The sequence below is a fragment of the Paroedura picta genome, chromosome 8 (genome assembly GCF_049243985.1).
Source record: "Paroedura picta isolate Pp20150507F chromosome 8, Ppicta_v3.0, whole genome shotgun sequence".
Taxonomy (NCBI): Eukaryota; Metazoa; Chordata; class Lepidosauria; order Squamata; family Gekkonidae; genus Paroedura; species Paroedura picta.
The window spans coordinates 38,722,660-38,734,122 of NC_135376.1; the positions used below are offsets into that span (position 1 = coordinate 38,722,660).

Here is an 11,463-nt window from a genome sequence, read left to right on the forward strand (position 1 = left end):
ATCAGTGCCATGGCGAGCCCAAGGTCACCCAGCTGGCTGCATGTGGGGGAGTGAAGAATCAAACCTGGCTCACCAGATTAGAAGTCCACACTCCCAACTACTACACCAAACTGGCTCTATACAGGTCTAACTCCACATGAACAGACCAAATGCATTTTGACCTTACTGGGTCTTCCTCAGTGGTCAATATTATTAAATAATGCACTCATATCTAAAACCAATTATGAAGTCTAGCTGGGTGGTGAAGTGAAATCTGTTAGGTATAGCCCCAACAAATACTGGTATAGTATTTCTTTTTGGAGCACCACCTTCAAAGAGTTTTTTTTTTCTGACACACATGAAATGCACTCTCTTTGCAGAGTAATACAGTAGCTGAGAGTGGTGTTCCTAGATATTATATATCTTTGAAGGTGATGCTCCAGAAAGAAACACTATACCAGTATTTGTTGGGAATACACCTAACAGATTTCCCTTCACCACCCAGCTAGACTTCATAATAGGTTTTAGATATGAGTGCATTATTTAATAATATTGACCACTGAGGAAGACCCAGTATGTTAGAAAGACCTCCATTCTTAGTTTGCCTTGACCATGCCCCCTCTCAAAAATATAGTGGCTTTAGGGAGATTCAAACTATACATTCTAAAATGGGAACAAAATGAAGAGAGAACTATCCCGAGCTCCTTTGAGGGAAGGTGCGATTCAAATGAACAAGACAGATAAAGAAACCACAATCATTTTTCAAACAGATGTATTACGTGAGTTTAAAAAACAAAACTAGGAAGCAGCTCTCTGGTTGCCAGCTCTAGGTGGTGAACTAACTAGATATTAGGGGAGTGGAGTCTGAGGAGGGTGAGGTTTGAGGAGGGGATAATTCTATACAGTGCAACCTTCAAAGCACTCATTTTCTCCAGAGGAATTGATCATGATTGTCTGGAGATCAGTTGGAATAGTAGGAGACCTCCTGGCATGCCCTGAAGTCAGCAACCCCAAGAAGTTATCACTGATTTACTGGGCACACTGTTCAGATGTTTAATATGTGGTTCCAGTGTCTGAATGGCAGCTTCTTTTGCAATATTTTAAACATGAGGACATGATTCTTGACTGTTCAACAGTTTTTAAAGCTCTCTTAGAAGTATCTTACTCCACCTACCGCACAAGGGGACTATTGTGGGGTACAGGGAGAAGAAAGGAAAAGCGATTGTAAGCAACTCTGAGGAGACTCCTTATGGTAGGAAAAAAACCAGAGCCTAAAAACGTACACTTCCTTTTCATCTTGTACACCCAACAAGCTTAGCAATACACACAGATTGTGTGAGTTTGGAAGAAAGGTTTGCAGTTGCTCAGCCATGTAAAATCCTCTTCTGTGAGGTAAATCTATGCATTGCCATGTTGATATATTTGTGAACATTTTTAGACAAGACTAGGAGGACAGCCTCATGCAAAAGGTCCCCTCGTGAAAGAATGTGAGAAATTGTATCCGCTCCTTTATCCTACTCAAATATGAAGTCCCTCTTTTTAGAATCTTCAGCTATAGTTGACTGAAATCCCAAAATAACTCTCTGTTCTTTATTCCTTTGCTTCTCCTTGCATCACAAATATGCCACAGACTTGTATCCCCATTTAAACATTTTGAATAGGTAACTGGGATTATATAGGAGCCAGGTCATATGGCAAATTCATTTGCCAACATCACCCATGGGTCTCCTTTTCCATTAGAGTTCCCAGCACTTCTACCAACAGTAAATATATGTGTTTTGTGATTAATTCCTCCTGTTCTAAGTGGCATTTTTCCCAAGCAAAATCTCATTTGATTATATTTCCGCTTCTAATCTTTTCCCTGTGGAGGATTTATCATGCTTGACCGGTTCTGTCCTTGGTGACAGAGGCTGATAACTGTTGATTTCCTGTGAGTGGGTAGCATTTTGTATATCAGTAATAATAGTAATAATAAGAATAGTATACATTTTCATGTGTTGTGTTTTGTTACTTTCTGATTCTTTCTGCTGCCTTTCACTCTTATGGCATCTTAACCACTGATTACCATTTACAGTGAACAAATGGGTTTAAATGGAATTGGCTGTATGCCTTGGCCTTCGTTGTGTTTCAGCTGAAGGAGGAGAATTAGTAGATGCAAAATAGAATGTATTCAATAAATAGGGATCCCAATGCATTTCAAGTAAACGCTCAGACTGAACTGAATTCTTACAGGCTTTAAAGTGCACGGCCTCAAAGAGCTCTGAGAAAAGTGTTGTGATTTCTGCGTTGTTAAATAAATTTTATTTTGCACCTGTTCTATACTTACTTATTTCCATTGACCGTGTGCTACCTATCTTGAACTATTGTAAACCCTGCTTGTATGTATTTAAATGTCTTAATTAAGCACACTGTTGAATCAAAAAATAGTTTAAAACCCTGTCTGTGAAAATAACCACTAATGGTTTTCCTGGGAATAATGGTGCACAGTCATTCCTCTGCTTAAACTGCAGCTTGATTCTTGGACGAGAAAAAGAATTGTTGTGGGGCATCCAAAATTGTTTGAAGTTGCATTTTAAATGGGTTGTGTATGTTGTCCTCAAAGCTACTTTCCAGTGGCTCCCCGTTCCACCCTCCATCTGCTGTCCACCTGACTGAGAATAAATTAATGTACAGGAGAGGGGCTTTTGTTGGTTGAGTTGATCCTGCTGGGAAGGGGGAAGCTTGCCTTCCTGACACTGCTGTACAGTGAAAAAATCTTACAGGCTGTATGTAATCAGATCAGTGGCTTATGTAGTTCTGCAGCCTGCTTCCCACAAAGGACAAAACCTCTTCTAATGACTGGTATTCCAAGAGTACTCTTTAGACATGTGGATGTAGCATAGTGTCACTATGGCTATTATTATCAATGGGCTTATTCTCTGTTAATGTGTAATAATTTTGTATAGCCACTGCATTGGGACCATCATGTGGCACTAAGTCATACAAGTTAACCATGCATTTTGTCAGTTCTAGTATTTTGTGAGATGCAAAGAAAGTTTTCTCTCTTCAACTTTTTCCTTCTCTTATATAATTGTATAAGCCTCTAATACATTCCCACCTCCAATTTATGGAGACAGCTTTATGAAATGCATCTGTATGAGGGTATCTGCATGTACAGCTATAGTCAGATGAATTTCCAGGGCAAGGAGCCAATTTCCTGGGTGAGGGAGATTTCTCTACCTCAGAAGCCCCTTATATTTACAGTGAGTGAATGTGGAAAGGAGGGATAAATTCTTGAGAAAGCAGGATGTTGTTGTAGGGAAAAGACTCATGTTCTTCTTTCTTAAAGGGTCAGCAGGCATGATAAAGTAGGTAGGCAGTATCCATAATTTTGCTTTCTTAAATGGTAGGTTGGCATTTTTTCAGCATATATTATCCAAGAGTAGCCAATGACAGTCCTACAAAATACATGATTTATTGACGAATTTTACATCATGTTGACTTCCATATGAAATCCACAGTTAAAACAATTCAATAAATAGTCAGCAATAGAAATAGCAACAGCAGAAATGCAAACAACTCCCCTACTAAAACTAGCAGATGGAAAAGATGGGTAGCTGTGTTAGTCTGGCTATAGCAAGAGAAAAGTGTAAGAGTCCAGTAGTACCTTAAAGAATCACAGATATGTGGCAGGGTATGAACTTTCATGAGTTACTGCTCTCTTTTTCAGATGTAAAAGAGACACCCATGGGAGAAAAGGCACGCGTATGCAACCACCAAAATCTATCAGAATCCAGGGGGGGGGGGGGGAAAGATCTCGTCATTGGTGCCAGAAACTGGATGGAAGAATGGAATATCTGGTGGGTAGGTGTAACAAAGAAGTTCCCTAACTGATGTGCTACTGTGTAAAAAGCATCTGGGATCCATGTGCAGACTCCCAAAGAAGGGGCTGTCTGAAAAGATCTTACCTATTAGGCAGGCTCACATGGGAGCAAGCAGTCATTTTGGTACCTTGGTCCCAGATCATTCAGGGCTTTAAACGTCACAGTTATGCTTATTGTATTTCTGTGAAGGGGGTTTTAGATGTGGGCGAATTGCTATAAATCCCATGAAAATCCAGTACTAGAAATGACTGTGTCAGAAGTGCAGCTGAAACCCCACACTTTGTATCAAATGCAACAAAAGGGCAAAAGCATAAGCATAGACAATTCTATCTCATGTTTTTTGCAGCATTCCTCAAGATGAACAAACAATACAACATTCTATCTGTTTTGTGAGGCAAATTCTTCCTGTAAGAGAAGTCAGGTCATCCACTGCAAAGCAAAGCTTTGGGGCCTCGGTGAAGCCGTGGAGGCTCTTTTACAAAGACATCCTCATCCATACAAAGTCAGGGACAGAATTCCACGTGCAGCAAGATGAATATAGATTCAGGTGGGTGGCCATGTTGGTCTGATGAAGTGTGCACATGCACAAAAGCTTATACCCCTCACAAATGTGGTGGTTGCGTGTGTCATCCACCCCCCCCTTCTCCTTTGTAGTGGGGTTGTGGAAATTTGGTTAGTTTATAATGAACCTTCTTGCCTTTTGCCTTGTCTTAATTAATGTGCCTTGTTTTATTGTTCTTAATGTACTGATTTTAGGGGACTGGTTTTATGTGACCCGCCTTGAGCCTCCGGGGGGAAGCAGGATATAAATTAAAGGATAATAATAATAATAATAATAATAATAATAATAATAATAATAATAATAATAATAATAATAATAATAATAATAATAATAAACTTTGTTGGTCTCAAAGGTGCCACTCAACGCAAAGCAAGAAGAACACATGCACATGCATTGACACACACACTTATGGTGCAATGGGTAGGGAAAGCTGAGCACATGATGGATCTCTGTGTATGGCGCATCAGAGGTTCAGGGAGTTTCATGAATGGTATAAGATGCTTATCTTAAGATGCCACCAAGTATGCTACTACCTCATTTTCCTCAATAAAAAAGTTGGGAACTGACAGCCCAACTTGGCCACAGGCCAGGAATGGCCTTCTCATGCTCAATATGCTCTTAGAATCTATTTAAAGCAGTAAGACGAGAGGACAGTTCAGAGCACTGGATTAATTCCACTTTCTCCCTTTCCTTCCTCTCTCTCTCTCTCTCTTTTTATTAGGAAAATAAAAGAGACTTTGAAATATTAAGAGATAGTGGGATTAGAGCCCTCTCCTGCTAGCCCCAGTATTTCCTCCCCTATTAATTTCCACTTGATTAGAATTCTTTTTGAAGTATTTAAATATGGACAATAGGAAAAGGGGAGGGTGAAGTTATTGAATATCAGTTAAACTGTATTAATATAAGCTCAGTTCCAGCTTTTATATAGATGCTTCATATATATGTATAGTTTCCTCTAGGAGTAAAGTATGCCTAACCCTCCTCCCCAACCTCAAGTAATTATGATTTTTTAAAAAACTATAATGAAACTCTTAAACTTTAATAGCCCATTTATAAATCCTTGGCTTAAAATTCAAATGCTTAAAAAAAAGTTTTAGAACTGTGGAAATTTGATTTTCTCTCTCTCTCTTTTTACATAAGAGGCACATTTAGAATGTTAAACTTGTGAAGCTGTGGGTGTTACATGAATGCTCATCCATTGCTTGGAAGGAAAATTTGAAGCCAAGAGGTTATCATGCAGTTTTAATGGGCATTTGTTTATACCTGGGGAGGGGATAGTGCTCCACCTGTGTCTTAATGTGGGGGAGCAACCATTGGTCAGCAAAATCAGTTCAACATCCCTCTCCAGCAGCCCCATGATACAGGGCCAAGAAGCTTTTCTCCATTAATGAAGGCTAAAGCTCTTGCAGTGCACTAAAGCTAAATCTCACCCCCCCCTCCCTTTTTCCCTTTTTTGATAGACAGCAGTGTGTCTCCTTGTCATGGCTATTTTGCCTGTTCTGACTCATCATCTGCTGTGAGCCAAGCCATTCTTTGGGGAGCTTTATTTATAAATCAGTCCTTTTAATAAACCAGATTTAGATATCTCTGTTTAGATTCATAAATCCTTTTAAAGGCAGCTAAGAACTGCCTTTTGATTTACAAGCCATGACTTTTAGCATCAGATTTAACTACCTGACTGACTTCTGAAACATTCGATTGGCTTACGAGTCAAGAAATAGATTTACAAATCCTGCAACATAATCACAAGTCATGCCAATAAGTTCCAAGTAAAATAAATAAATAAAAAGGTGTTCATTTACAAATCTCTCCTTTGCATTTGGAGTACAACAGACTGATTTACACACAGGAACTCAGCCCCGTCACTGTTATGATGGGCTTTTATAGATCCAGCGCTCACATTTTAATGCCAAATTCTGATCTATAAATCTTGATCGGCTTTTCTGTATCTGATTTTTGACTAATGTTCTGATTTACCAATGAGCTCTGTGGATGTTCTTTGTGACTCATTCCAGTTTGCCAAAACTATTCTTGAACCTATTCCTGTGTTAGCAAGGAATGGCACCATAGTGTCCCTTGCAATACAATAGAATTCAGAGCCAGTTGCCTGGGGCATGTAGACCCCAACAAAGCACCCTTCTCACTGAGCAAACTGATTGCTCTACATGTGACAGTATTTTAGCCATCTTATCATTGGATTATAAAATATACAAATTATTATTTTTATTTGCATATGAATCATGAAAAGCCCTCTCCTAGGTGTCTTTAGGGGCTATGTCACAGTGCAGCAGAGATGGGGCCTCCTCTAACATGGCACTCTGTTTTTGGAATATTCTCTCTCCAGGGATCTAAAGCTTCTACCTTCTTTGACAGTTTAGAAGCAACAGCTGGGGGTAGTTTTATTCTCCCAAATTTTTAATACTTGATGCATATTTTCTACCTCTAGCTTTCTTTCTGCTTTCATCTATTGGTTCAGTGCTGGTTTTGCAAGTTTATTGCAGTTATGCTTAGTTTAATTGATGGTTTTCAATTTTTGTTTAACTTCTATAGCTGCCTCGGGAGATGAAGCTGAAAGACAGCAGCAAAATTCTTATATAAATAATAAAATATATATTTTGTGTTATGTCTGTGTTTTCAGTATTTAGGAAAAAGCTGCCACATAAAATGCCTCATTATATCCTGCTCGTCCCCAGTTTAAATTTTGACACAAGGGAATCTTGCCTTTTATTGTTTGGGTTTTTGTTTTTTAAAGAAATAATCATCCTTCCTGACCTGAGTAGGGGAGGTTGGAAACCTACAAATGTTCAGTGGCATCTGTGTCAAGTGGGGCTTTGAATAGTCATTCCGTTTCTGCCTTTCCCTTTCCCCCCATTGGCTACTCTCTCCACTTTTTCTGCATCTTTTTGTCATCAGTCTTTGTGTCATTCTGCAAATTTTCACATTACCATTCAAAAGGGAATGCTATTTGTTGTTGACCTGATTTCGAGTAAAGCAGTACTGGGGTTTCATACAACAAATTTCCTTCCATTAATAAGCCATCTCTGAACCACTGTGGTCATTTCAAACAGTTCTGTTTTTTTACCAATCTTCCTCAGAGTCATTTTTTTTTAATGTTATAAGCTGAGCGCTTTAGTGCTAAACTAATATAGCACATTGGTGCTATAGCGGCACCATTGAGATGCCTTGGCATCACAGTGGTGCTGCTATAACACTGAAATGCTATATCGGTTTAGCACTGTAGCATTAAAAGTCTGCAGTAGATCACTTACAGCATTGTAGGAAGTGCTCTGGGCATTTTAAACAGCAGACCGTAACAATTCAGAACAGCAACAAAGAGTTGGAAAATGGAAGAAAGCTGTTGCCCACAAAAGCAGCTTAGCCACACTTTTGCTAACCTGATGTTGGTGGCTTTGTATGCAGAGGTATATAAATTCTCCTAGCAGCCAGTTACTAAAACAGGTCTGTTTGAAATGGCAGGGAAAATCCATTCACAACCAATTACTAAAAAGAAAAACAAAGGCAGTTTAACAATAGCCTCTGTTATTCCTTGCCCTTAACCAATTGGTGAAAAAAAAATGAAGCCTCAACAACTCCCCCTAACAACAACAAAAGCTTTGAAAACTTAAGAAATAAAACACATCATGCAAAGCACATACATGTATACCTATTTATATAGCATAATTTACTGGGGTACAGAAATTGGATTGGGGGATATAAAATGCACACATTTGAAATAAAGGGAATTATGCTTATCTACTTTTATCTAAGAAGTATATGTGGGAGATACACTTTGCTGCTAATTCCCAGAGATTTTCTATGGAGCCAAGTATTCTTGGGACTGTCACCCTGCAGCATGTGTGATGGGCCCAAGATCACTCATAAGCTCCCATAGGGGATCTGAACTTGGGCTTCCAGCTCCTAGTCTGATTCTCTATCCCCTGCACCATGTTGGTTGGGTATCACGCAACACACTTATACTTGTAATATAGCAGGTATGGGAAATTTGGTTGTGTGATTCACCACTTTTTGCTTTGTAGCATTTCTTTCCAAGCCACTGGCACAGCTTTGGATTTGGTATTAGACAGAAGGTGTTGAGGGAATCAAATGAAACTGCTTCTTTCCCCTTCATAAGTACCAGTGCTAATAATACTGTTATCAAAACAACATAAAACAATCCAAACTATTACATCCATTCAAACAAGCCAGGGGCACAAAAACAGCAGTGATGTACTAGCACAATGACTAATTCCCAAATACTTTGAAAAAATGCAGAAGTCAGTCCTGATCTACAAAAGGCAGCATTCAAGCAATGTTATACTGGGAGAGGATAAGCAAGCGAGGGATTCCCTGGGGTACCTCATCCAAGGTTACAATTGGAGGCGTATGAGACAGCAATCCTGCTGAAGCAATGCAGATCAAGGTCAGATCAAGGCACAGATGGAAGAGCTTCTGGGAATTCTGTGTCAACTGCCTTGGGTTCCCCGATGACAAAGGTAAGAAACAAGTGATATATTATTGTGGGGGGAAGGGTGTTATGTGGTTCTTTGCTGGTTTGTTTTTTACTTTGTGAGCTGCCTCAAGAAGGTGCCTGGGAAGGGTCCGTCAATGTTTTCTAAGTGTAAAAATCATGATGACGATAATAGTGATAATGAGGTGAACAGGCACGCCAAACAAGGGTTTGCAGAGGACAGACCACCTAGTACCTACTCCTTTCATGGTAGACTTTGACCTGACCCACCAAGGCACTCCTTATATTCTTAAGCAAGAGTCTGATCAATTAGCACAGATGAATTATACCTGAACTGTAAACGTATCCTTAGTATACACTGTAAATTTTTAAAAGGCTATGCACACCAATGGAAGCCAGCCCACCCTGATCCAAAACAGTTGGTGGTAAATAAAAGCCCTTTCCATTTATCTCTCTCTGTGTGTATGAGAGAGAGACAGAGACAGAGGGGGAGAGAGTAAGCTATTAAGGATCCCACATAGCCACAGGCAAACTCTCTGCTCGCCTCCTTTTGGAAGCCTATTTTTTAAGCAGAGATTGCTCTGGCGGTTCAAGGTGCTATCGAGCTCTAACCAGGGGACAATTACAAGGCTCCAGTTGGAGTGTCTGAGGCGATGCTTGCATCTGATAAGGTTGAAGGGGAATAATGGGAAGGAGGGAAATGATAATGGGCTGCTGAATGGATGGGATGAGGTATCATTGCCATAGTGCCTGGAGACAGAAGCAGCTGTTAATGCAAGCTGGGATTTTTTCCCTCCCACTTCTTTTCCATTTTCCTTGCATAAGAAAAAAAATATCTACACATACACTTCAAAAAAAATTATTCTTTTCCTACCTCCAAGCTATGGTAGTAATAGTGCTTGCGAACAAGTTTGATAGCCGGAGAGTGCCTTCAGGAGGACCGTCCTTCCCTCAGCGCTCTGCAAACAGGTGGATAACAGACCCTTTTGCCTCCCTGCCTTCCCGATGTATTATTATTATCATTATCATTTTAAAATTTCAGAAAAGAATTATATGGTACAAGTGGGGGCCCAAGGCAAAAAGTGTGCAGAAGGAGGGGAGGAATCCTTGCCCAAATTATCTGAGCCATGGCTGAGGCTCAGACCCAAAGTACTGTGTGGGATTTTATAGTAAATATGCACCAGAAATGTATGAAGAAAACAGCACTTTTGAGGGGTGTTTTTTGAGTGCAGAGAAAACACCCACTTTTCTTCCATCATTCCTCCAGTCACTGGTACATTTAGGTCTTTTTAAACTCTAATCTTCTGCTCCCCCATCCCTCTTTTATGTGGAGATATCTACGTTAGATGCCAAATCTGTTTTGAGGACCCTCCTGCCAAGCCTGGGTACCTAGGCTGCCACTCCGAAAGCCTATTGCCGCACACTGCCTGGCCTTCAAAACCACATCCTTCCACAAGGCTGACTTTCGTTATAAAGCCCTCCCCCACCGCAAACATCAGAACTTTGTTAGGCTAATTTCTATGGAACATGTCGCTAGCCCTATGACAAAAGGTAGTATGAAGGAGGTGGGCATTTTCTGTAGAGTAGCCAGGTGTTCATTCAGAACTTCAGAAACTCCAAAGAGCTGAGACAAACCACTGTACCATCTGCCTTTCAGTTTTTCACTTACCCTTCTCAGAGTTCACACTGGGACAGATTAGAGTCCTGCTGTCTCCTGCAAGTAGGAGAGAATGGTGACCAAAGCAAGCAGTGGAGGAACGAAGTGGAGAGTGGTTACATTATCTCGCAGACCCCATAATGGTATAACCTCTATCTATGAGGAAGGACCTGGCAACTCTGATTGCTATGCATTGCACTCCACGCATTCAGTAGGTCCTTCATGGTTCAAGATCTCTGATGTTTCTTACTGTGCTGGTTTAGCCACTTGAACTGGTGATGAGCAGAAAACATCTTATTCTGTCAAGCTCAGACTGCTCTCTGGACTAGGGAAGCTCTTGACACAACTGCCCCTCAACACCCTCTCCCCACTCCAGACAGAGCCAAGCAGTGTCCCTGATTCACTGTGAGTTGATGAAACAGGAGGTGATGAAACAGGAGGGACAGCAGCTAGAGTGCCTCAGGGAGAAAGCACAGAATGCAACTGATAAAGCCTGGCACAGGTCCCATATTGGAGCCTATTCTGTGGAAGTGATGATGATGAAAAGGCAGAATTTCTCTGCCACCATTGCATCTGCATATAAGCATCCAGCTGAGATGTTTCATTATAGCCCCAAGAATCTGGACTCCAACCACATGGTGGCCCAATGTGATCAGTTTGCCAGTTACTTTGCAGACAAAATCACTCAGATTAGCTCTGGGCCAGATGCCAGCATGAATGCATGTCCAGATGATGTACCTTTATCATCTGCTTGTCCTTTCAGCTTGTGGATTCTGAGAATGATCCTTGGACAGATGCAACTTATGGGGGGTGGGGATAGTCAATCTCAGAGGATGGTGTTAGGAGATTCCTCCTCTGCCCCTGGCATGGGGTGCTGTAGGGTTCCATCTTATTTCGCATACTATTTAATACCTGTATGAGGCCACAGGGAAAG

At 40.7% G+C, this 11,463-nt stretch overlaps 1 long non-coding RNA gene across 3 annotated transcripts in view; it reads left to right on the forward strand.

Annotated features, from left to right (window-relative positions):
* The window catches only part of LOC143842621 (uncharacterized), a 50,929-nt gene extending 41,935 nt beyond the window's left edge, over positions 1-8,994 (forward strand). Inside the window, exons 4-6 of one of the 3 annotated variants that reach the window (XR_013233227.1) lie at positions 3,689-3,822; positions 4,189-4,389; positions 8,677-8,994. This is a non-coding gene — a long non-coding RNA (uncharacterized LOC143842621). Of the gene's footprint in view, positions 1-3,688; positions 3,823-4,188; positions 4,390-6,954; positions 6,990-8,676 lie in introns of those variants that run through there. The other 2 variants (XR_013233226.1, XR_013233228.1) reach the window with 2 other exon arrangements.
* Positions 8,995-11,463: the final 2,469 nt, after the last annotated feature.